We start from the raw sequence: 7,249 nt of genomic DNA, 5'->3' as shown, positions 1-7,249 counted from the left end.
TGTAAATTGAAAATTAAAAGTTTTACATCACATAATGATAACTCTTGAACCTCATATTTATTTACATTTCTCAAATTTTGATATTTTGTACATTAAACTAGCCGCTTTAGATAGAATTTTGTTTCATCACTAAAATAAAATACCGTATATGTACTTTAAATTTTAAAGAAAACATCAAAATTCACCGTTTAAATCCTTCTAGGTTTATATGGTTTTTTTCTTTAAAGTCTGCAACACTGCCTTTGTGAGTTTATAATTTAAACGTCGTTTGTTACTTTTAAAACCTTATTTTGTAGGAATTTGACCCGAGAAAACAGTTTCAACAACGATTTTATACGAGATTCCAGCTGATCAATCATTTCAACCGTAGCACTGAAGAACGAACAAGAGTTTGAATTATCTTTGTTGCCACACCATTTTAATGAAAAATAATCGTTTATTCAGCGGAGGATTATCAGGAAATAAAATTCTGAATTGATTGTCGTATCAGTTTATAAAATTTTGTTTGAAGATAATTTTCAAAAATAAATACCCTTTAATACACATCTTTACACAATAGAAACAGTACGCGGTTGATTGTTTAACCATCAAAAAGCATGCCGAATTGAGAAAAAATTCGGTACTATAAAAATGTTCCTGCTGTTTTTTTTTTTTTTTAATTCCCTTATTCTGTGACATTGACTACCTGACTATTTCTTATTAATTTACACACCTAACGATGGTGAATTATTCCCATAAATGTAGTTAGATACAAATAATGAAAGTGCGAAAATAATAGGATTTGACGAATTAATGAATTTTATAAACTTATTAAAGCAACTGTAATAACTGTTAACGATTAAAAATTAATCTTAATTTATAGCTTGTCTTTCTTAGCTTTGCCTTTCTTAGCTTCATTCTTTGATCTCTTGTTGACGCGTTACGTAACTACTCCATTTTTTTTTTTTTTTTTTTTTTTTATCTTCAGTCATTTGACTGGTTTGATGCCGCTCTCCAAGATTCCCTATCTAGTGCTAGTCGTTTCATTTCAGTATACCCTCAACATCCTACATCCCTAACAATTTGTTTTACGTATTCCAAACGTGGCCTGCCTACACAATTTTTCCCTTCTACCTGTCCTTCCAATATTAAAGCGACTATTCCAGGATGCCTTAGTATGTGGCCTATATGTCTGTCTCTTCTTTTAACTATATTTTTCCAAATGCTTCTTTCTTCATCTATTTGCCGTAATACCTCTTCATTTGTCACTTTATCCACCCATCTGATTTTTAACATTCTCCTATAGCACCACATTTCAAAAGCTTCTAATCTTTTCTTATCGGAGTATCTCCGATCGTCCAACTTTCACTTCCATATAAAGCGACACTCCAAAAATACACTTTCAAAAATCTTTTCCTGAAATTTAAATTAATTTTTGATGTAAACAAATTATATTTCTTACTGAAGGCTCGTTTAGCTTGTGCTATTCGGCATTTTATATCGCTCCTGCTTCGTCCATCTTTAGTAATTCTACTTCCCAAATAACAAAATTCTTCTACCTCCATAATCTTTTCTCCTCCTATTTTCACATTCAGTGGTCCATCTTTGTTATTTCTACTACATTTCATTACTTTTGTTTTGTTCTTGTTTATTTTCATGCGATAGTTCTTGCGTAGGACTTCATCTATGCCTTTCATTGTTTCTTTTAAATCCTTTTACCTTCGGCTGGAATTACTATATCATCAGCAAATCGTAGGATCTTTATCTTTTCACCTTGTACTGTTACTCCGAATCTAAATTGTTCTTTAACATCATTAACTGCTAGTTCCATGTAAAGATTAAAAAGTAACGGAGATAGGGAACATCCTTGTCGGACTCCCTTTCTTATTACGGCTTCTTTCTTATGTTCTTCAATTGTTACTGTTGCTGTTTGGTTCCTGTACATGTTAGCAATTGTATAATCTATCAATCGCTTCCTCACCTGCACTGCGCTGTAATTCTACAGGTATTCCGTTTATTCCAGGAGCCTTTCCGCCATTTAAATCTTTTAATGCTCTCTTAAATTCAGATCTCAGTATTGTTTCTCCCATTCCATCCTCCTGAACTTCCTCTTCTTCCTCTATAACACCATTTTCTAATTCATTTCCTCCGTATAACTCTTCAATATATTCCACCCATCTATCGACTTTACCTTTCGTATTATATATTGGTGTACCATCTTTCTTTAACACATTATTAGATTTTAATTTATGTACCCCAAAATTTTCCTTAACTTTCCTGTATGCTCCGTCTATTTTACTAATGTTCATTTCTCTTTCCACTTCTGAACACTTTTCTTTAATCCACTCTTCTTTCGCCAGTTTGCACTTCCTGTTTATAGCATTTCTTAATTGCCGATAGTTCCTTTTACTTTCTTCATCCATCAGCTGCAATATATAACCCAAGGTTTTCTACCAGTTCTCTTTATTCCGCCTAAGTTTGCTTCTGCTGATTTAAGAATTTCCTTTTTAACATTCTCCCATTCTTCTTCTACATTTTCTACCTTATCTTTTTTACTCAGACCTCTTGCGATGTCCTCCTCAAAAATCTTCTTTACCTCCTCTTCCTCAAGCTTCTCTAAATTCCACCGATTCATCTGACACCTTTTCTTCAGGTTTTTAAACCCCAATCTACATTTCATTATCACCAAATTATGGTCCCTATCAATGTCTGCTCCAGGGTAAGTTTTGCAGTCAACGAGTTGATTTACGACTACTCCATTGTCAAAACGTATTGTACTGATGCTTTAAATTTCTGTTAATCTTTATGTAGCGTTTAGTCAACGCCCCTCTCTATATTGACGTCATGCCTTATCTTGTCTTCTTCTTGTTTACTTGATAGTAATGGTTTTATCTTTTAATTTTATTTATATTCCTATATACTTTATTAGAAGCAGGATATAGATGAATAAAATTAAAAGATAAGTAAAGTACTAAAAGATAAGTGAAATTAAAAAATTAGATTGTATAAGTTTACAGAAAATCTTTGAAGAGACTAAAAGAAATTATACATATTTCATAGGAGATGAAAAATAGCAAAGGAAAAAGGTTTAATTCATAAAAAGTGTAACCTTAAAACACCCATGCTAAATGAATTTACGTAAGTATCCATGTTTCACATGGATATGAAATATCCATTAAAATCTATAGATTTATATATTCTTACTGTACCTGATTTTTTAAAAAGTAATTATTTGATAATATTTAAACACATTTATTGTTACTAAAATATACTTTTTCAAAATTTAAGTAGTTTAAAACATAAAATACAAAGGAAAACTACTCACTGTCTTACTTAGACATAAATTTGTTTTAAAACTGTAAGTAACTACAAAATTAATTTTCAAAACAGTTCCTACTTAAAACAGTTTCTTGTTTTGTCCTATGTAGCTGACAAAGTTCATACAAAGGGGACACGTAGTGTCTCCTTTTTGTAATTTTTTTCTAGGGCATTTGTAACATCGGGCACGTTTTTTCGTTCCACTTTGTTGTTGAAGAACACTTTACTTAGATCTACCTATTATTATTCCGCAATTTTTTAATGTTTGTTTGGCTTGTACACGTGGTGATTCTTATATTTCGCAAGGGTTTCCTTATTTCTGCGTGCACGATCATTTCTTAATTCTAACAAAAATTTACGGCGACGAGAAGAATTATTTTTTTTCCAATTTCGATTTTTCCTATAAACAGAATGTTATCGTTTAAAGCAGCTATATCTAAGATGTTGATAAAACGTCTGTAAGAGCACTGAAGTTTTCATCTAGTGCAAGAGTATTTTCGTATGAGTTTATCGGCGTTGTCCTTATGTTGCATTATAGTCTGAGATCGTAATAGGTTTATGGAAAAGGTTTATGTGTTCTGAGGAAAATTGTATTATCATCATGTTGGCTTGATAAATAGGTGTACGATCTTAATTTTTATTTGGAAATTTATGACATCATGGCTATATCTTTCGTAAATACAAACATCAATGGTTCTGTAGGTTGAGAAAGTAAGTTAGTTACGGTGGTGTATCTGACTTATTTTTAGTGATTTTTTTTTTGTTGTGTAAATTGAATATTTCAAGGAATGTATTTTATCAATCTTTGCTATATTCAGTAACACTAGGATGTGCGTTTACTAGGTTTTTCAGTTTTTGTTTTAAAAAAAGGTTGACTGTTCCTCTCTAAACCAGTTTTTTCAATATATTTTGAATCCCTTACTTGTTCATCAATATTTTCAATTTCCACAGGTTTAACCTGTATTTCTTCACACCAACTTTCTAATTAGTTTTCGATTTCAGAGATACTTTTTTCAATACAGTTTTCGATGGAAAATTTACTGCCCCCTTATTCCATTTCATCACCAAAACTGGCGTTAACTGCTTTTTCAAATTTGTCTTGGTAAATGCCCTGACTTTGCTCCAACGGCTCAATTTCTAAACAAAATTAGGAGAAAGTTAAACAAATATATGGTATACGTTAATGCCCAATCGGGTTCCCAGCGAGACCCGCAACGAGAATCCACTTGCCTAATAAGGTTCTGCTAAGATATTCACACAGGAACAGTTTACAGCGCACTAATGAAGACATAGACCAAACATGTGGTGGGTGACACACAGCTTTCCGCATTGTTGCCAATAACTGATAATTATAGAAATTAAAAAAAAAAATGTCTCGCGGAATCCCTTCGAGGCACCGGTTGGGCCTCTGAGTTAATACTGATTTTGAAAAAAATTAAAAGTTTTAATTATAATAAATTCAGAATCTCTTGGTTGTGTTTAAAAGTGAGTATTTGTATATATATTTTTATTTACTTAAACATTATTTAGTTTTTCGAAGTATCTATAGCCAATTTCTGCTACAGAATACCGCCGTCAGGAATTACATGTTTTTATTTCTGCTTTTCTTTTATATTAATAATTGATTTATCCTTTCCGTATATTTTTAACGCAATTTAGTGAAGAAAAACTGAGCAAAGCGGGTATTTTTTTGTAGTGTACTTCGTTGTTAATTTTTAACATCCACTAGTACGTTGTGTAATATACTCTAAAATTACAAATTAATTAATTTATTATGTTTCATTAATTTCAGTGTTTTATTTTTTATTAAATAAATATTTATTTAGAGCTACAAAGCCTACCAATGTTAGACTTTGTTTTAATTTTAATTTTTCAACAAGTTTTTATACTTCCTGAGGGATTGGGAATTAACAAGGAAAAATAGTAATAAAAAAAAAATGAATCAAATAAATAATAGTAGAGTAACATGTTTTTCTGTTGAAAATGTTGGACGTTTAATTTTTAATAACATCTCTTTCTTTTGTGAAAAACAAATTTTTTACAACATATATATATATTTATACATTTTTTACATTTATTTATTCTTATTGCGTTTGTTATCATGTGTATAAATCGTTATACACATCATCAAATAATATATCGATATTATTTGATAAATTTGTTTATTACTCATATTTGTCTAATTTCATTTGCTCATTGCAATAGCCATTTTACATTGTTATTACAATTATATGTTTAATCTCGTGGAATTTATATATATATCTAACCAAATTTTCTCTTTGTTTTTTTTTATTCGTCTAAAATAAAGCTGGACTAAAAGTTGACCTTAAAGTTATTATACTATTTTCATATTTATAAACGTTTGATTATTTAACTTTAAAAATTAAACAAACTTTCATCCGGAGGTCCTGAGTTCAAATCCTGGTCTGGGATGGCATTTTTACACACGTTGCAAATCATTCATCTCATCCTCTGAAGCAGTACCTAACGGAGGACCCGGAGGTTAAAAAAAGAAAAAAAAAATTACAAAAAAGGAAGAAATTAAAAAATTTAGCATCCTACCAACAATACCGGAATTTAAAAATATTTTTCAGGATTGGTTTTCCTGGTTTTCCTAGTTGTAAAAAGGAATAAGTTTAATATCTGGGAAACAAAAAAAAAAAAAACAAAAACAAAACCATAAACATTAAACAAAAAAAAGCTGGAAAAGTATTGCATGACTTACCCGAATACGCCCGTCAAATCAAACTGTACACCTTTTTTGCATTTTAGGTCCTGTGTTTATAATTTTCAAAAACATTTTAGATACTTATTGATAGTTCTATATATATGAAGTATAAATCTTAAAAAAAATGTTTGAAAAAAATTCAAACTGAAGGTAGTTAGAGCAAAAGATAAAAAAAAATCATATATTTCAATTTTAAGAGGTGGGGGTTAATTTAAAAAGGATTTTGGATTTTATATATATGTGTGTGTTGTGTGTGTTGTAGGGAAAAAATTTGGTATAATAAAGTTTTCTTTAACATGCCTTTGAAGAAAATAGAAATTTTATTTTTTCGCGATATTCCCCACCGCCTTTACAAATTTTGAAAAAAAAATATTGATCGATACTCCATATATATATATATATATGAATCAAATTTGAAAAAAAAAATTTTATTGGTAAAACCTGAGATATAAGACCAAAAGCAGTGCGACACACGCGCGCGCATACATATGTATGTACAAACATATATACAAATGGTTAATGGTTTTTTGGTTTAGATGAACTAGTTGAACCCTAAGACGTAAAGATTTTCAAAAACTCGATATCCCATTTTTGACATGATGACACCTTACTTTCCCCTATAATATAGGTGTTCGATCATGAAAGCATGTTTCATTTATTTTTTTTAACAAGTTATCAAATGTAAATTAATTTTCAACTTGAATTTTACTTTTTTTCAAGAACATATTGCCATTCAGTTAATGCGTAATGTAATGTAAATAAGAGGAATTTTAAACGTACAACTTATAATAAAATTTAATATGAACATTCAGACAAAATTATTGTAAAATATTTACATTTAAATAATAACATAAATAATTTACGCAAAAGTAAATATTAAATATTGTACTTTTATTGATAAATCGGCACCTCTATGGTGCGATGAAATAGCCTCTTAATACACCGAGAGGTGTATTAGCCTTTCGTCCGGAGGTCCCGTGTTCGAATCCCGGTCAGGCGTGGCATTTTCACACGCTAAAAAAAATTGTCATATCTATCTCATCTTCTGAAGTAATATCTGACGGTGGTCCCGGAGGTTAAAAAATAAAAAAATACACAGACACAATAGCTATAGAACAACAATAGCTACTCTTAATTATATTTTCAGGGAAAGTAAAACCTAAAATATCTGGTTTTTTCTGAGTTCAAAAAGACAACCTAATAATTAAGATCAAATTAAAATTC

The sequence above is a fragment of the Lycorma delicatula genome, chromosome 5 (genome assembly GCF_047948215.1).
Source record: "Lycorma delicatula isolate Av1 chromosome 5, ASM4794821v1, whole genome shotgun sequence".
Lineage (NCBI taxonomy): Eukaryota > Metazoa > Arthropoda > Insecta > Hemiptera > Fulgoridae > Lycorma > Lycorma delicatula.
Note: the sequence above shows the minus strand (reverse complement) of the source record.